This window comes from Coptis chinensis, chromosome 9 (assembly GCF_015680905.1).
Source record: "Coptis chinensis isolate HL-2020 chromosome 9, ASM1568090v1, whole genome shotgun sequence".
Classification (NCBI taxonomy): domain Eukaryota; kingdom Viridiplantae; phylum Streptophyta; class Magnoliopsida; order Ranunculales; family Ranunculaceae; genus Coptis; species Coptis chinensis.
In genome coordinates, this window is record NC_141464.1 from 27,395,530 (window position 1) to 27,404,305 (window position 8,776).

Consider the following 8,776-nt stretch of genomic DNA (forward strand, 5'->3'; position numbering starts at 1 on the left):
GCACACGAAGATCGTGAGTAAGAACTTATCTTTGAATTCGCACTTTGTCCATTAAGAGATTCAAATCTCTAAGATATGCAAAAGGTGAACATCAAAATGGTGCCACTGCTATTCTAAAGACCAAGGACTTGTGCTACAAAGTGGAAATTGCTCCAAGGGGAACTCCCCACTCTCATCCTTCCTTCATTTTTCTGTTTTCTACGTTTTTTTTTGTTTTGTTTCAAAAAAATTTGCCGCGCAAAAGACCTGACCACTATCGGATTTTTTGTTGTACTTCCAGGAACAAAAAGTTAGGACCGGGAAAGTAAACTACACCATAATATAAGGTTGCTGTGCAAATTTGAGCTCTCTATGGAAAAATCCTGCACGTGCGCGATACTGTACTCGCGTCCGTGGGTGTCTATTCTCTGTTGGTGCTCCTGTTCTATCTCCAGCATCTACTGATAAATTTTGTTCCATTTCCAGGCCTAACTCTCTGGACTTGTAACAGATACTTCAACTATCTTTTGGGATTAACGACGTCGACGGGTTGAAACGTTTGTTTCAATTCTTTGGCGGACTTGCGGGACGCTACAGGTTCCAAATTTTATACTGTTTTTGCATGAATACCATGTATGTAGTTATTATGTACTAGTTTATGGATTATTATTTACGTATTAGGCTAGAAATATGCATGAATCATGTTAATACGCCAGTAAATATATATATGCGATTAAGTGGGTATGAATTGCATATTAATGTATATATACATACAAATGGTACTATTTTGCATGGTTATCTCTCTCTATACGTATAAGTGTCTATTGTTGCATGTTTAATATTTCTCTACGTATAAGTACACTATCTTGTTTAACAAGTCGATTTTGTCAAGAAAGAGGAGAACATTCCAACGAGGGTTAAAATCTAAGTTGGGTAAGTTGTTTCTAAACCCTACGGGGTGAAGCTGCTCTCTATATGACACTCGCAATCTCAATGAGTATTGACGAAATTGAATTATTATGCAATACAAGAGTCGTATTTTAGTTTAGGTATAATACGTTGCATGTTTAGTAAACATTTTTGCATTGTCGTATCTATCCATGTACGTATAATATCTTCGCATGCTAATGTATCTAGATACGTATGAGTGATTCAAATTTGCCAGTAACAATAGATATCCGTCTACGTAATATATATTTACAAATTAGTGTACATATACGTATTACTGATGTATATTTGCCTATACGTATCGAAGTATTTATCGATGATACATCCTTGCCTATTCGTATTGATATACGTATGAGTAGAGTATCTTCACATGCTACTGCATCTAGTATTGTTTGAGTAGGTCGTATTTGCATGCTTGTACTTTCACCCTTGCATAAAAAAAAAAAAAAAAAAGAAAAAAATTAAGAAAGACCTTGCATAAATTTTAATTCCATAAATCTTAATCATATTCCGACGGTGTCTAGGAAACTTGAAAGATTGAGGTTACTTAATTAGAACCGTGCTTGCATGGAAAGCCTCCCTCATATCTCTCTTGTAACCTGGCCGTTGGTTTATGCACACGTATTCGTCGCTTCACTGCTACATTAGCAGCAGCTTAGGCCTACGTTGTTCAACTTTAATACTTCAAGAGAATCATAAAATTCAAGTAATAACAAGTTCATTCTGTCAATTAGATCTAATTTTATGCTTGCATGAGATTAAGGTCTGGTTCCACTAAATAATTTGAACATACCTATCGTCGAAAAAAAATACGATAAGCAATTGTGTAAGTTCTCACCTAAAAATTGTTCTTCTTTTGTTAATTACCTTCATCAAGATCCTTCGTCGCCATTAACTTCTATCGTTATGGCCGACGATCCTCCACCAGCTGAGAAGCCCCTGTCGGACTTCTATACTGCATTACAGGAAGGACCTTCTTCCTGCATCAAACTTGAGGACATTGTCGGTGATTTTTGAATTCTGCCAAACGTTTTTAGTTTGTTACCTGTGTATCATGGTTTAGATCACGAAAAACCGTACAATCATCTTCGTAGGCTTCAACAAGTGGCCACAACATTTCACCATCCAGCTGTCTCTTAGGAACAACTTTTGTTGCAGCTGTTTCCATTCACTTTAGCGGAAAAAACGTCAATTTGGCTAGCAGGACAACAGCCACAATCCATAGATACATGGAATAAACTTCTTCAAGCTTTCATGCTTCAATTTTATACTCAGAAGAAAACTACTGAAATGCTTCAGAAAATTCAATTCTTTCGTCAAAATCCTCATGAATCATTTACGGTAGCATGGAGTCGCTTTACTAATCTTCTTTTAGAATGTCCTCATCACCAACTAGACAAAGCTGTCCTTGTTCGTTCATTCTTTAATGAACTTTCTGATCATCAAAAAGAAACTCTTGATATAATGAACGGCGGTTGCTTCATGGACAAAGGAGCTACTGAAGCATATACTTTTCTTGAAAAACAAGCAAAAAAAGGTACACACTGGGGTAACACTGAGTTGTCTAGGTCATCAAAGGATACTGTTACAAAAGCTACATCTATTTTTGAGGTAAAACCCGATCCCGAATTAAAAAAATTTATAGAATCCCTAACTAAAAAAGTAGATGCCCTTGCAGTTCAAGTAAACGATCAACTACCAAAACAAGTCATGAACGTTGACACCTCCCCATGTGTTCTTTGTCTTAGTCCTGACCATCCTGATACGTATTTTCCTAGTTATATGCTTCCCCTACTCAACCATCGGAGGAGGCATGTGCATTCAACATTCCTAATGCACCTTGGAGACAGCATCCAAATTTCGCTTGGTGCCAAAATAACCAACAGATGGGGGCTCCTCCAGGTTTCTCAAGTCCACTTGTTCGACCACCCAACAACTTTATTCCATACCGCCAAGGAAATAATCAGCAATACCAACAAAGTCAAAATCAATTTCAAAATAATTCTGATGCTAACTATCAAACCAACCGCAGCCTTGTTCCAGCCAATCCAAATCCCAACTATAATCAACAACTTCTCAGCAATAATCGTGAACTAGTACCTGTTGCACAACCTGCGCCACTCGGTACGGATAAGACAAGCGAGACTTTCTTAGCTTACATGAACCAACAATCTCAAATTTTAACGTTTATCCAACAATCACTTCAACAATTGGTGCAAGAAAAGAGTCAGAAAGGCATGTTTCTTGGACAAGCAGTTCCAAACCCTAAGCCAGCAAACACTGCCTTTGAACTCACCAATGCACTTGGTACAAGTACTCCCAACCAGGGTGAGGTGCACGCAATCACTACTCTTCGATCTGGAAAAACTGTAGACAATCAAATACGTATGCCAGATGATCAACCAAAGGAATCCGACGGTTCCAATGAATCTATTTCCAATAATGAACCTATGGAGGATTCACCAAATCTAACAAAGTCAACATCTCAGAATTTAGGAAACAAGCCAGTGAACCCCTTTGCCAAATTCCGCCCTAAGGCACCGTTTCCTGCACGCTCGGCAAAGAATAAACCTGATGAGAATTTTGATGAAATTCGAGAAACTTTTCAGAATTTGACAATCAATTTACCTTTTCTGGATGCCTTAAAGCTATTGCCAAAACATGCAAAATTTCTGAAAGATATGTGCACCACAAAAAGGAGAACTAATGTTCCTCAACAAGCGTTCCTCACCGAAAAGTTTTCATCCATCACCGAACACAATGGTATAGTCAAATACAAGGACCCTGGTAGACCAACGGTTCCATGCACCTTAGGTGAGAAATATACGGCTACTGCGCTACTAGACCTAGGAGCTAGTGTGAACTTACTTCTATATTACTTATTTAAACAACTAGGTCTTCATGAGCTTAAACCTACCACCATGACTCTATAGTTAGCCGATCGTTCCATTAAGTATCCAAAAGGAATTGTGGAAAACATCCTTGTAAAAGTCCAAGACTTTTTCTATCCTGTAGACTTTGTTATTTTGGATACAGAAGTTGCATTTGATTCCATTCCTATCATCTTAGGACGTCTGTTCCTAGCAACTGCTAATGCTCTTATTAACTATAGGGATGGTTCCATGACCATGTCCTTCGGAAATCTTTTAGTCGAGGTAAATGTGTTTGATGAAACAAAATCCAGAGCCTGACATTGATGGTGAGGTGAACAGGGTTGACAGCATTATGCAAGAGTATTTAACAAACTCTTTTCCTGAAGATGAAGTATACCAATTTCTTTCCTTTAGCGATTTTGAATTTGAGGACGATGATTATACACAAGAAGTAAACGAGTTATTAGAGTCAATACCATTATTTGACCCTACGACTGTGATGTCCAGTGACTTGGATGAACATCAATTTGTTTACTCTATGGAAGACGACTTTCCTCAAGAATCTTTAATACCCACTACACCCACCCCAGACTTAAAACCTCTTCCTTCGGAATTAAAATACGTACAGCTTGATCCAGATGGTCGTCACCCAGTTATCATTTCTTCGCAATTGACTGACGATCAGGAATATCGTTTAATTAATGTCATTCAACAACATCGTTCTGCTATTGGATGGTCCCTCGATGATATTAGAGGCATTGACCCTACTGTGTGCACCCATCGCATACACCTTGAAGAAAATGCTAAGATGTCGTGCGAACCGCAGCATCGTCTAAACCCAACCATGAAAGATGTGGTACGTGAGGAAGTTTTAAGATTACTCGATACGGGTATTATTTACCCTATCTCTGATAGTGTTTGGGTTAGTCCTGTACATGTGGTTCCAAATAAATCTGGCATTACAGTTGTGCGAAATGATAAAGATGAATGCATTTCCGCTCATATTCCAGTGAAATGGCGAATATGCATTGACTATCGCAAACTTAATGCGGTCACTCGTAAAGATCATTTCCCACTTCCCTTCATCGATCAGATGCTCGAACGCTTAGCCGGTCATGCATATTACTGTTTCATTGATGGTTATTCAGGTTATTTTCAGATAGTTATAGACCCTGTTGATCAAGAAAAGACCACGTTCACCTGTCCTTTTGGTACATTTGCATATAAACGAATGCCTTTTGGCCTTTGCAATGCACTTAGTACATTCCAACACTGTATGCTTCATATTTTCAGTAATATGGTTGAACATTTTATGGAAGTATTCATGGACGACTTCTCAATATATGGAGATTCTTTCGATAGCTGTCTATCAAATCTTGAAAAGGTCTTTACACATTGTGAAGAGAAAAACCTTGTTCTTAATTAGGAAAAATGTCATTTCATGGTTACAAAAGGAATAGTTTTAGGACATATCGTTTCAAAGGATGGAATCAAAGTCGACAAAGCTAAGATAGAAAAAATTGCTTCACTTCCTATACCAAAAACAGTTCGCGACATTCGCACATTTTTAGGACACGCAGGTTTCTATTGGAGATTTATTCAAGATTTCTCAAAGGTTGCTCGACCTTTAACCAATCTCTTGCTTAAAAATGTCATTTTTTACTTCAGTTTCAATTGCAAACAAGCTTTTGAGACTTTAAAATCCGCCTTAACTACCCCTCTCATAATTCAACCACCTGATTGGTCTAAACCTTTTGAACTAATATGTGACGCGAGCGACTATGCTATTGGAGCTATACTAGGGCAACGCCGAGAAGATAAGCCAATTGTCATTTACTACGCGAGTAAAATCTTTAATGAAGCTCAACGTAACTATACCACCACTAAAAAAGAATTTCTCGCCGTTGTACATTCCTTGGATAAGTTTCATCCTTACCTAGTGGGTTCTTCCACAATTGTATACACTGACCATGCGGTGCTTCGTTACCTATTAGCAAAAAAAGATGCAAAACAAAGGTTGATCCGATGGATTCTACTTCTGCAAGAATTTACTCTAGAAATTAGAGATTAAAAAGGTTGCGAAAATGTGGTTGCAGACCATTTATCAAGACTTGTCAGTAATGTTGATACTGATACCGAACCTATCTGTGATTCCTTTTCGGATGAACACTTATATTCTATTTTTTCGTCCCCTTGGTACGCTGACATAGTAAATTACTTAGTTACCGAGGAAGTCCCTTCATCTTGGTCTCGTAATGACCGAAAAAAGTTCTTATCCACTGTGAAATTTTATTTCTGGGATGATCCCTACCTCTTCAAGTATTATTCCGACCAACTAATCCGTCGTTGCATTCCCGACTGGGAACACAATGACGTGTTATCCTTCTGCCATGAACAATCTTGTGGTGGTCATTTCAGTGGTAAGAAAACAGCGGCCAAGGTTCTACAATGTGGATTTTATTGGCCAACACTGTTTAGAGATGCACATGAGCATTGCAAAGCATGCAACCGCTGCCAGCAGCTAGGACGCATTACTCAACGCAATATGATGCCCTTAAATCCCATTTTAATTGTGGAAATCTTTGATGTATGGGGCATCGACTTCATAGGTCCCTTTCCAAATTCTCATGGTTTCCTATACATACTGGTAGCAGTTGATGATAAGAGCCCAAAACTGTAGTTTTAACCCTGTAACAGTCATACTTTTAGACCAATTATGTGAGTAATAATTAAGAGTTAACACTGATTACGTGTTTTTATGCATTTCAAGTTTCAAAGTCCATTATGTGCAGAAATGTGCCACTTTAGCGAGATAAAGGAGAAAAGGTCGGTTACTAAGTAGTTCCATGATTAAAGGCCAAGATTCAAGAAGACAAAGCCTTCCTAAAGCCCGGTCAAAGGCTGAAAAGTCGACCGCGTAAAAAACAAAGACACAAGTCGAGAGAACTTCCGAAGGCCGTATCATTGGACTCAGACCTCGGAATGGGGCCTACCTTATGTCAAAACGACCGGCTCGGAAAGAGCTTTCCAATGGTCCAAGCCTTGACCCAATCAGAGGAGCAAAAGTGGGCAAAAATTCTGTTGAAGCTAACTGCAGCTGAAGAGGCCTTTTTAGACTGAAAGAATTGGGTTTTGGGCCTGATTCTCTGGCCCAAAACATGGCTCCAAGCCCATGCACGATTTTTGGATCTGAAAGTATAAAAACCAAAGCTTAGCTCTTTGTTAATGGTAGCTAGTTAGACCTAAAACAATATAGATAATTCTAGATCTAGTTTTCAGTAGATTAATTAAGTTTTAGTTCCATTTTCAATTCTTGTTTTAGATTAAGTCTTTGAATCATTGTTTTTGATTGATTAGATAAATAAAATAGTTATTTTGTCAATTTCGATGTTTGTCATCTCAATTTATAGATCTAGTTTTTAAGTCTTGTTGATTATCATTTCGTAGTTTAAGTAGATTGAAACATTGTTGGTTAATTCAGTTAAGTTAGAATTTTAATATGATATGTAGTTATAATTCAATGGGAAATGATGGTTTGATGACTCAAGGCTAAAACCTCCATTAGAGGGGTTGATGAAGCCTTGACGAAAACTTAGTGGTATAGTGTAGAAGCATTGTAGAATCTATTCCAATCTAGAAGGTCGTGATTCGCCATGAGAATGGGTGGACGACCTCACATGCTAGTTAGTATTCGGTAGAAATGCCATGAACACTAGGGATTAGAACTCGAATTATTGCCGTAAGAACATAAGAATCGAGATACAAGAATCTATACTAGGTTATTAAGTCGGATTCAAGGTGGATTCAATTCCCCTCTAATCCTTTATCTAGATTCAAAAACAATCATATTTTCATAGCATTCGTAGTTAAATTCAACATAATATATTTCATATAGGAATCGTAGTATAACACCCTTCATAAAGCTCTCATTAGACTTAAGACCGACTAATTAGATTAGAAAACATTCTATGCTAGAGCACTAGGAATGGAACGAATTTGTTACTCCACTCTATTTCAATAGAATTAAGAGTAGAAACTTTGATAAAAATAGACACGTAGATAGTTTTAGTTTACTTACGTTTTGAGTTCATCGTTCATTTCGTAGGTAGACTATTCAATTTTATCATTTATCAAATGGCGCCGCTGCCATCTTAGTTGCACTTTAGCATTGTTTTCATAGTAGAATTAGTCATTTTTAAGTCCCATTAAACCCACCCACCCTTGTTTGATTCATACTGTGCTTATCCGTTTCAGCGTTGAAAAATTACACTGAGTGCGACCGCGTCTATAAGGAGCGCACTTGCGCCCTATAGTCTGGAACACGAGCGCGACCCGCTCTAAGTTATTGGACCACGAGTGCGACCCGCCCTCATACCGAGCGCGACCGCACCCTATGCGAGCGCACCTACGCCCTAAGCAAAATTTTCCGGATTTCTACAGGTTTGTTCGAACTTCGATTTTTAAGTTTTTCAATGTTCTAACTTGTTATTTACACTGAACACGCGTAAATAAGACGTTATTCATAAGCGAAGCAAGGACGCTATCAGGTATTCCTTTCTTCCATACCTCACATCTCCAGTTAAAGGTTCACACTAATATATCAAGATTGTTTGGATTATTGTCGTGTTTAGACTTAGACTTGCATGAGATTAAGGTCTGGTCGGAGAAAAACACCGAAAGTAATTAACCGTCAACGTCAACAAACAAATCTATCGAGTATACCAATCACTACACCTATAGCTACTATTCCACCAACCACGCCGGACATAATGGTTGAAGAAAGAGAGACTCCTCTCTCCGACTTTTACAAAGCCTTGAGCGATAGCCCTAAATCTTGCATCGTTATAGCAGACCCAGTGGGGGATTTTCGAATTCCCCCAAACATATTTAATTTGTTACCCGTTTTCCATGGTTTAGACCATGAAAAACCTTATCAACACATGTGTAGGATTGAACAAGTCCTTACAACATTCCAT